We start from the raw sequence: 10,801 nt of genomic DNA, 5'->3' as shown, positions 1-10,801 counted from the left end.
ATGATGGGAATTCTTTAAGAAACCTCTTCAAATGCTGAGGAAAGGGTTGTCTAACAAATATCTCTCTTGCTGCAAGTCACTTCTCATCTTATTCTGTGTTGGCATGGAGAAGACTTGATTCCTTTTGCATGTCTTTTACACAGGTCAAGAATGCTATCGGGTCATCATTCAGTTTACTTTTTTCTAGATTAAATAAATCTCCCCCCCACCCCCTGGATTTATTGAATCTCATCTCTCCTTTTACTCTCATATGGTTTTCTTGGTTTATTTCTTTTCTTATCATGTCCCAAAGTGGACACACAACCCTAGTTATCAGTGCTGAGTAGACCAGAAAATTACATTTATATTCCCCAGAATTTCATTTGTTTGGCTTATGGGTCAGTAAAATCATTGAGGGAGGAATGTTTTTTCAGCAGCATCATACTGTTGACTCACAGTCAGTTCATCATTGACTGGAGGACCCGAAGCCTTGCCTGCCATAGTGCTGCCTTGCCAGCTATTCTCCACTTTGCAGCTGTGCATTTGACTTCCCCCCATGAGGAGTTCTTTGCATTCTTTATTGAATTTGATCTTATTGATTTCAGAGCATTTCACCAACGTGCCAAGATTACTTTAAATTCTAATCTTGTTCACCGAAGTGCTCAAAAACCCTTCCATCTCGATGTCATCCACAAATTTTACTCTGTTCGAACCATTACGCTCATCCAAGTCATTAATGAAAGCATTGAGTCACACTGACCCCAGCCATACCCTTGCGGGACCTCACTTACAACATCCTCCTGGCTTGACAGTGAATCATTGATAATTACTCCGGACAAGTGGTATTTCAACCACTTGTGCACCTGCCCAGCTGCAGTGATTTCGGCCTGGCCTCATTCTTTTTTTTTTTCTGTTCAGCACGTAGAAACCTCCTTTGGGACCACATCAAAAGGTTTTCAAAACCCTTGCTCATGTTTGAAGCTTACCACGTACCAGCCAGGTCAGGGATGCCCGGTGTACACAGCTTACGGACTGGATCCTCCAAGTTCATTTGTGTAGCCCACAGCCAACTGCCAGGCACCTGCCGTACCTATGCAGACAGCAGGTTATGTTCACCTGAGTGATTCAGCCATAAGAAGGACCTTTGTGGTGCTTACCCAACAAATCCAGCACCCACAGGAAGGAATGGACTTTTGGAGGCATAAAGATGACGGGTTTTGTGGGTACAACATTTCCATAACACACGGGAAAAGCAAGGCATCTCCTGCGCAACCCCAGAGAGGTCATGTCCCCAGCAGCAAGAGCTTTAGGTGCCTACAGCACGGAGCTGCTCGTCCTGAAGAGGAGATGATTAGATCTGTTTAACACAATGTTCTTCAAAAGCCTTTATTGCCTGACTGTATTCTGCATGTTTAGGAACAAACTGTATTAGTTTGTTTTAAAATGCTTCTCAGTGACAGTCCCAGCCCGACTCCCCCAAAGTCTCTATTTTCTTCATTTTCTCACTTTTAATGACAGGTATTATGTTTATCCACAGGGACTTTTCTTCTAGCAGCTGTGAAAGATTATTGTTAGTGCTTCTGAAAATGCTCTAGCACTTTAAATTTGCCAGCATAAAGCTCAGCAGGCTGGGCTGATTTCAATGTATCTACATCTCTTAAATTTTAAAATGTATTCTTTACTTGATTTTTGACTTTTCTATAGCCCTGTTAAAAAAAGAAACACGGTAAATTTCTGGGTACCAGCACATTGTTTGTGACTTAAAACCATTGAATATCTCAGTCTTGGTGTCATCTGCCTTTCCTCTTGCTAAGCCACAGACCTTCCTTCAGCCTCCCTGTTTCTAACATCCTTTCAAAGCTGTCATTACAATTTGTCCCTTGTGACTCATTTTGTGCCTTAGCTTTTCTGAGTCCTTCCTATCCAGGCCCCCTTTGTCCCTCTATCCCTTCCCGTACAGCTGATTTGGTGTGATTCCTGTTATTTACCTTGCAAGGTGAACCTGGAAATGCAGCAGGGCATTTCTGCGGTGCTCATTGCAGTCACGAGGACAGCAAGGAGGCAGTGCAGTCACCGGGCAGCTCCTTGTCACACAACCTGGCATGTACACCGCTGGCAAAGCAGCTGCAGCTTCTCTAGAGCCAGCAGTAGATTAACTCACGGACATGCTACCTTCCCAAGGCAGCACAGCTTCATCTTCACATCCTGCACCTGTCTGTGTTTGAGCTGCGGGCCGCTTTCAGCTGTCTGCTCCTACAAAGAAATTCCCACGTACTTAATTTAAACGGTGGCTATGGATACACCTAATCCCCGGAAGGACATTTACCATTTTACCTTAACAAATCTTAAAGCATTTACAAGGGAACCCGTCCTTTCTTTTTGCAGGTGGAGGAACCAAGATGCAGAAAAAAAGGTGAGGGCTATGTCCAGGGCAATGCTCGGCACAGGCTGTGTTCAGAAGGGCAACCAGGCTGCCGAATCCCGACCCGGTATCCTTGCCACAGCCTCGCATCATCTCCACAGATGAACTGCTGACTTCTCTCCATACCCATCAAGGACTTTGTGATACACATTTAACTCCATCTTCCATTTCAAGCTGCTGCATGCTACTCAACCATTTGGCGCAGACAGCAGCGATGCCCTCAGGAAACTGAAGTTTCTGTAAAGCCCCACATTGCATCAAAGTATCATTACAATACCCAACTTCCAAAGTGTTTTTTTTTTTTTTTTTCTTTTCTTTTTTTGTTGTTGGTGGTGGTGGTGGTTTTTTTTTTTTTGGAAAAGAGTTTGAAAGTTAGAAAAGCTAGGAAGTTAAGAGTTTGGAAGACAAAGTTAGAGCCTTTGTGTTGACAAGATGCAGAGCACAGCAGCACAGTAATGCTCTGTGCACTACATTAATGCAAATAAGTCACAAACCTGCACGTATAGGCTGATGGTAATTGTATAGCACAACGTTTTCACTCTTTCACAAGCGGACTGCCACTGCTAGTGTACATTGTTTATTGCAGATAAAAACTAAAAGAGAATGAAATCTACTACAGTAACCGACGACCTTTACAGCTTCATCCTGTCAGATGAGCTGAAATCTGATGGCTTACGAGAAAGTAGGCAGCTGGAAAGTCCCTTGGCTCCCTCACAGCCCCCATGGTGCATACCCACTCTCAGTGGTGCTTCATTCAGATTCCCAACGAGCCCTGACACCCAGGCTGGACCTGTGCCCACAGGAGCTCGGGAAGCGCAGGGGAAGGAGGCGTCCTGCAGCTTCCCCAGTGGCGAGCAGCATCTAGTAGCGCCCACCACCAAAAAGGATGGGCGATACTCCCAGAAGGGGTTTACAAGTGCTGGATGTGAATAGCCCCCTCGTTTTGCAAGCCACCAAATGTCTGCTGCAATGCATTTCTAGTACAGCGTGACCTCTCTGGGACTGCCATCGTGTTCTGAATGAAGCTCACGCAGCTACCACAAAGCTGCTAATTTAGTAACACGCTTAATCACAATTCTAACTTGCAGATCATTAAGAAAGCCCAGACTTACACATGCAATCTGGTTCTAAGCAGCTGACACCATTTCCTTCTTCCAAGGAGAGAATAAATAAATTATTAATGAAAAAAAATCACAAAAATCCAGCGTGCAAATTGCTTGTAGTTCCCTGCTCGCACATTACCCACTGAAAATCTTTTCTTGCTATATGGCACACATTCTGTTTCTTTCTGTGACATCTCAGTGCTAAGCACTACATTTCTGCCAGTGGCACACCTCACTGTCTGTAATGAGTCCAGCGAACCACTAACATACAGTGTCAGTATTTCCACTGCTGTTATCTGCACTGTGGCATCTCCAAGCTAAAGATCGTAGAGATGATGATGTGCCCAAAGTCCAGTTTGGATAATGTATCCAAATGGAACAAATTCCATTCATTATTTGATTTCACAGGCACTTAATCATACAAAACGATGCCTAGCTGGCTCAGTGGTAGATGAACTAGGGAAAGATTAGATTTGTCAACTGTGACATTAAGATCAGCACAGCCTAGCGTGATTCCCTCTCTTCCCTCTCTCCTCACACTCTCTTAGATGTGGGAGGTGTGATCTCCTCTCATTCTTCGGCATTGGGGTGATGTCAAATTAGGAACCCCATAAGCTGACACCAAATGGTGGGACAGCTGCTTACCAAGCCTGTTGTCTTCCTTGCTAAAGCACCTTTTATGTCACCCCAGAGGAGATCAGCTACGTACGGACAATCTGAGGGATCAGCTAGAGAGCTCACAGTTTTTAATGCTGTTAAACAGTAAACGTAGGAAAGCCAGTAAATGCTTTGTAAACTGCTTCGTGAATTGCTGCCGGGGAAGAGGAGCTGGTCAACGTGTACTAGGGCAGCTTGCTCAGAAGGCACAACAGAAAGCAGGGTCAGGAGGGAGCACTCGGTGCTTCCAGCAAAACCCCAGCCAGCCATACCTGAGGCACTTCCTTTGTGCTGGAAGGGAAGGAGCCAAGCCACACAGCACACATACAAATTAGACTGCTGTTTTTTTTTATGGATGAGACTTATCCTAAAAACTCAAGGTGAGAGGTAATAGCTAAGGAAAAACCTGTTAAGTTTGCCCTAGAATTACATTTCAAGTTTAAATGACTCCCGGTCATTCTTGTTTTCCAGCCTTGTAATTAGGAGCTTGCCCTTATGCCCGGCTGTAGTAAACCTTTAATTTGATTAATGCTTGCACTTGACTAGCGCTGATGACAAGCCGAGGTGAAGCTAACAAACTTCAGAGTATTGTCTATCTTGTGAGAAGCTCCGAACGCATCCAAGTAAAGAAGCAGCTTCTTGAGGAACTGCCCCCCAAGACATGTGTAAAGGATCAGCAAACAGAATGTGCTCCTTTGTAGGTATGAGAATTAACAACAGGACAAGAGTTTTCACGTGCTTGATTGCAGAAAGATGCTGGCTCTGACAGACACAAGCCAACATCCCTCCTGCAAGGAACAGGTGCCTGAAGTTATCTTACAGTCACAGATATTTCCTATAGTCAAGATATTTTCCTTATGGTCACAGATTTCCCCGTAACTCTGCATTTTAATTTGTACAATCAGCATCTCAGTAAGACAGACCGAAAGGCAGGGTTTTCACTTAGCAGAAGTGAAAATGACTTTTGATTTGGGTATCATTTAATTTTCACCCAATTCAAGCAAAGCCAACAGACACAGCGTATCCCTGCAACGCAGGACGCTTGAGGAAAACTCCCCTTGGAATACGCTGATGTTCAGTTTACCCAAAAAAAAGCAGCCACTCAGCCAGGTGGGCAGGCTTGTCCATCCCATGACTCCTAACAGGACCAAGAGCAGCATGCAAGCCCTGATGTACGGTTCCTAGGGTGCTCTGCCAGGAACCAAAGCACTTTTGTAGGGGAATCCTGCCCGCTACTTGATGACAGTCTGTTGAACTGTTGCTGCTATCGCTAGTCGCAATCCCCTTATGAAAGCTTTCTGTGCAAAGCTGTCACAGCCGGGTCTGCTACCCGTAGAGCAGGCAGTCCTTTAGCCACTTAGCCTTGGAGGTCATGTTCTGGAGACTGAAAGATCACGGTTTATTGTGGTGAAACCGCCTGCAAGTGAAACACCAGTAGGTTAGCGTTTTATTGAAACGGCGACGAATTTAGCCCGCAATTTCAAGAAATGGAGCAGCGCACCCTGACAGCGCCTCAGAAGCTATAAATTACAGCAGCCCTCCCCGTCAGCAGCCCAGAGAGCCATGAACATCCTCAGCCCCGCTAACCTCTTAACCGGATCCCTACTGAGCAGCCAGGTGCGTGATCTCCTGAGCTGGAATCGGCGTGCAAGGGCAGGTTCTCCTGCGCTCCCACCTCCTTGATGTGCCGCTCGTCCCTTTCAGGAAGGTTCCTGTCACTTGGATGCAGTCACATTACAGTCACATCCCCTCACCTCAGCACCCCACTGGCAGCACCCCTTGCTGCGGGCCCACCCGCTGCGACACCGCCTTTCCCCTGCATCTTCCCGCTGTTCTCCGGCCATCTCCTGCTCCACCTGCACCACATCCTCACATCCTCACCCTGCCCTCACCTCTCCTTCGCTGGGAGAGGAGGCCAGGACTCGCAGGCGGCTCTCACAGGGCGAGCATTTGACTGATTTATTTATTTTTTTAAAACGTGGATTCTTTCTAACGTGGCTGCCCTGGGGACGGGCTGCGGGATGCCCCTCACAGCCCCTCAGGCGCGACATGGCGGCGGGACACCCCCTCCCCATGACAGGAGACCCCCTCCGCGGACCCGGGGGGGGGGACACGGGGATTTGGGGAGGGGAGCCCCGGGGCTGCAGGAGGAGGAGGAGGAGGAGGAGGAGGAAGGCGGGGAGGGGTGAGGGCGCTGAGGGAGGGGGCTGCCGCCCCGCCCTCCCCCAGCACAGGGATGACGTCACCCCCTCCAACCGTTCCAACCGTTCCAACCGCCGCCCCAACGGCCGCCCGCGGAGCCCCGTGGGTTGGGGGCACCCCCTTTGTCCCCCCCTTGTCCCCATCTTGTCCCCCTCCATCTCCGCCCGCCCGCGCGGGGACCCCCTGTGCTCTCCCCCCCCCCCCCCACTCCCTCCCTCCCGCCTCGCCCCTTCCCCACGCCCACGACGTCATCCCCCCGGGGCTGGCAAGCGGCCGGGCAGCGGCTTCACCGAGCGGCGCCGCGCATGCGCGGGGGGCCCGGCGCCGGCGCGGTGGGGCGGCGGCGCAGGCGCCGGGGTGGGCGGCGGGGCAGCTCCTGCGCTGACACCTGCAGCATGTGCCAGGAGCTGCAGCGGCAGCCGCCGCCTCTGCCTCTGCGCGGCGCGGCCGCCCCGCTCCGGCGGCGGCGGCGGTGGCGGTGCAGGAGGAGGAGGAGGCGGTGGTGGAGGAGCAGCAGCAGCAGCAGCAGCAGCAGCGGCAGCTCCTCCGCTGGCTCCGAGCGGCTGCCGGCGTCCCTGCCTCCCGCCCGGCAGCGCCTCGCAGGTGAGCGTTGGCCGCCGCCGCCGCCTGTTGCCGCGCGGCCGTTGGGCAGCGCGCGGGCGGCCGTTGGGGAGCCTCGCGCCAGCCCAACGGCCGCTGCGCCCCGCGCCGTGGGGTTGGCGGTTAACGGCTGAGGGGCTGAGGGGATGGGGGGCGCCTCAAGGAGCCGGGAGGGGGTCCCGGAGATGGGAGACCCCCCCCCCGGGGAGTGCCTCAGGGTAGGTGGCCGAGCCGTGGAAGTTCTGCAAGTTGCCGTGGCCGCTGTGGGGATGCGGGGGTGAGGGCTGCGGGGCTGCCCGGCCGCGGCTCTGCTGCTGCTCGGTGCTCACCTGTGCCGGCCGCTGCCTGTGAGCGAGCGTGAGGTAAAAGGCAGAGCCATAGTGCCATCGTGCCATCTTACCTCCGCGTCCTCACGCTGTTCCTCAAAAGAGCTCGATCCCGTCAGCACATCTCGGGGTGTCACCCCGCCGCCAGGTCCCTTCCCGCGTTTCTTCAAACCCATCTCCAGGTCTCTGTGTGTGTGTGTGTGTGTGTGTGTGTGTTTTACGCCGGTCTTCTCTTTATTTGTCACGAGACGGGGTTGCGATCCAAAGAACTGCATGCCTAAAAATAAACCTCTCCTCGCTATAAAAAAAAGTCACACGTAAAACATCAGCTCCTGGCCCAACCTCGGCGCGCTGTGGCTGCGGTCGGAACGAGGCGCTACGGTTTCGCAGCGGTAGAAGTAAAGACAAAACTAGGCACGTGCGCACGCTGTGGTTGGAGGCAAGTGGCTAATTCACAGATGTAATGCTCAGGATGCGTGGCTCCACAGTGGTGTGTAACTATTTCCACAAGCAGGTTTTGGTGTCTTACTGTTTCTGTGCACCCATGCCTGAACTCTGCATGCTCAACCGTGGTGGATTCAGCGCTCTCTTGGAAGCACCTCAGGCCCCCATCGTGACCTCAAGCATGTGGCTGTCATCGCTGTGTGGCAGCGTGACCGACTGATTCCACAACTGGAAATCTGGAAAAAAGCACAGAGTATATACCAAGGGAAGGTGCTGGGCAGCAATCTATTGAGGTTTAGAGAAAGGCGACGGATGGATTTATGGTTTTTTGTTTGGCTTTGGAAGATTTAGTCCTTCATTAATGATTTCCTTGACTTCTGCAGTCGTACGCTGTCAGACAGGAGGATAGATGATCTCCTCCTGTCCATTTTACTCAGTGTAAGTCTATTTAGAATAGCCTTTAATGGTCGGCACTGATCTAACTGCCATGCCAGGCAAATAATTGCACTGAGATCAATGAACATATACTGACACGAAACCGAAAAGAAAATCGGTTTCATGGTGTTTCATATTTGTATACCTGCAAGTCAAAATTAGCTGTCATAAACACAGTGTATCATTTCAGGAAAAAAGAGTCAATGCCCACCTTACAGTTGTCCAAAAAGTTTCTTTCTTCCGTTTCAGCAGCTTTTGGTTAGGAAAGTGAAGGCAGCAGTCTTGGAATGAGAACTATTCTGCAGAAACTTTTTGTTCCAGTGACTAATCTCCTTCTCTTTAATTCCGTGGTCTTAATCTTATTTTGCCCATGTACCCGCTATTAGCATTGGCCAAGGACTGTTTTCTTAGACAGGGCCCCTTAAGTTTGTCGCCAGGTGTCACAGGGTTAATTCTAATGACTGTGCTTTAAACTGTTGCTCTTTGCGTTAATTACATGTGTTCCTATCTCTAGGCACAACAGCCAAATGTAAGTGGTGTGCAATGTTACATTCCAATTAGTTTTGCTGTGCAAACGTGGATTGTAGTTGACGGGTAAGTCTGACATGCACTGCGTGGCTTGTCGTGTTTTTCCTGGAGAGAGGGGGGTCTTGGGCCTGAGTCACCGTGGAAGAACATGGAGCCCCGCAGGCACAAAGCTGGTGCAATGGAGTGATGAGTCAGACCTCTTATCTTTAAATTCGGTATTGTGTGGTATTCAGGGACTGGGTGCATTGTGTTCATTGTGTACCTAGGCAAGTAACTAGCGAGTGAAAAACTCACTCAGACAATCTTCTGCCTCTGCGATGCCTTTTCTTTGCAGAGCTGATCCTCCTTCCATCGAAGTAAAAAGCTGTTGGTTTGGATCATGGGGGAAGTCAGGGTTTATCAACTTGCTGAGCAGATGAGGTCTGCCAGGCAACATGTTCATTTCCTACGTTGTCTCAAATCCAACAGCAGGATGACCTAATGCTCGCATTTTCACATTACGCGTTGTAGATTCGCATCAGCGTTCTTAGAGTTCTGAAAGTGGATCAAGAGTAGAGGAGCAAGAGCAGCGTTCCAGCTTCCTAGGTCCCGATATCTCTCTGTGGTGGGTGTTGCTGTGGACTGACAACTTTGATTCTAGAGATTCCAGAGGAAACTGGTGTTACTGCTAAATTAAGAAAAATGAAATTTCTTAGAGGTAGTAGCCTCAGAAATATGTTAAACAGTGGGAGTGAAGACTGCTCACGCAGCTATTTTCAGGAACAAAACAAAGCCTTATGTCAGAGGTGTCCTCAGTTAGGCTCTCATTCTGAACTTCCTTGAATGGTAATCGTTAATAACACCATCTTCTCGAGCTAACAGAGCATGAAAATTCCTTCATTTATAATCATTTAGCGGCATGCTTGAAATTCTGTCCACTTACGCAAACAGCACAGGAACAACACTTTTGCTGAAAATCGGGATGGGGGTGGGGGATGGACATGCAGGCAGGGGGGCAATTGTGTGGGGAGTAATCCGAATGGCCGGGAAGAGTATAATGCAGAGGCTCGCTCTCCTGCTTCATGGCAAAAGCTACCAGAGAGAGTGTGCTGGAAACATTATATGAGGCTTTGGCTTGAAAATTGTAGCAGAACATTATTGATCTGTATATTTTTAAATCTCGTGAATGTCACCAGTCACCATTTTGTGATCACGACAGGCATTAGCACTAGTTTGGGAGGGGGTGTTGATGGTCTTGGGGAAAAAAAAAATAGTCTTCTCACATTGTCTTGAGTTGGAAAGCTGTTACAATGAAGACATACTGGAAAGCATACTGGAAAGATGTGGCAATTTAGATCTAAATCATATCAATTCCAATCAAGTATAAAAGCTTTATTTGTTTTAAAGTTAGCAGGTACACCTCTGTGTTCTCTAGATGTATAGATTTCTAAAATGTTACATGTGGAGAAATACAACCTGCTATCAATGCAGGGAGGGTTCAGCAGTCTCAGCAGTTGAGATGAAATGCAAAGCCGCTTGCAAGAACTTGGAAGTGCCAGTGGTCTGTGTGTCCAGGCGTGGAGATCAACAGACCTAAGACCAGTTGCACTGATGAGGAAAGTGATGCCAAAGCTTTGGAGATTTCCAGGAGTAAACATATCAAGTGTATAGATAGAGGTCTAAGAAAAGCCTTTAAATACACCATGTTTGGGTTTAATTACCTTAGAATTGGAACACCATAAAGTTGCAAGGTGACAGATTAGCGTTGTGCTATTAACTTCAGTAGAGCCAGGGTTTTTCCTACTACTTAGGATAACCAGGACTGAAATATTTGGGGCCAAATTCCTCTCTCATTTATAATGATGTAATTCCAGTCCCGGTGCATTTTCTTCCTCGCAGTGAAGAGAAAGAGCTGACAACTCTACTAGCTATCTGCAGCATATCCACAACTCCTGCTAGAGAACATAATTACTGCGTAGTGCTCCAGTGTGCTATTCAAAACCCTTACCATTAACTCTGTAGTGTCATCGTGTCCTCCTCTCTCTGCTATGTGTGTGCTGGTGCTGTGAGAAGTACTGCAGACAGTCCACGTACTGGCGGGTATGCCACAAGGACCTGCAGAGAAA

The 10,801-nt window shown here is 49.0% G+C and overlaps 1 protein-coding gene and 1 long non-coding RNA gene across 5 annotated transcripts in view; one reads left to right on the top strand and one right to left on the bottom strand.

Annotated features, from left to right (window-relative positions):
• Positions 1–4,659: 4,659 nt before the first annotated feature.
• Positions 4,660–8,621, bottom strand: LOC311432359. 2 transcript variants are annotated; one of them, XR_014690005.1, is made up of 3 exons: positions 7,364–8,621; positions 5,749–5,879; positions 4,660–5,578 (listed from the first exon to the last, which is right to left on the bottom strand). It is a non-coding gene; the product is annotated as an uncharacterized lncRNA (long non-coding RNA). The 2 variants fall into 2 exon arrangements; XR_014690006.1 differs by lacking the exon at positions 7,364–8,621 and adding an exon at positions 6,054–6,452 and having other exon boundaries at positions 5,749–5,858.
• DTNA (dystrobrevin alpha) overlaps positions 6,761–10,801 on the top strand; it is a 219,199-nt gene continuing 215,158 nt past the window's right edge. For 2 of the 3 annotated variants that reach the window (XM_084510716.1, XM_084510723.1), the window contains exon 1: positions 6,761–6,966. The gene's annotated coding sequence lies outside the window, so the exon portion shown is untranslated. The remainder of the gene's footprint in view (positions 6,967–10,801) is intronic. The other variant, XM_084510714.1, reaches the window with a different exon arrangement.

The sequence above is a fragment of the Aythya ferina genome (genome assembly GCF_964211825.1).
Source record: "Aythya ferina genome assembly, chromosome: 2".
Taxonomy (NCBI): domain Eukaryota; kingdom Metazoa; phylum Chordata; class Aves; order Anseriformes; family Anatidae; genus Aythya; species Aythya ferina.
The sequence above is the reverse complement of the archived record's forward strand: the minus strand, read 5'-3'. Positions and strand labels throughout refer to the sequence as shown.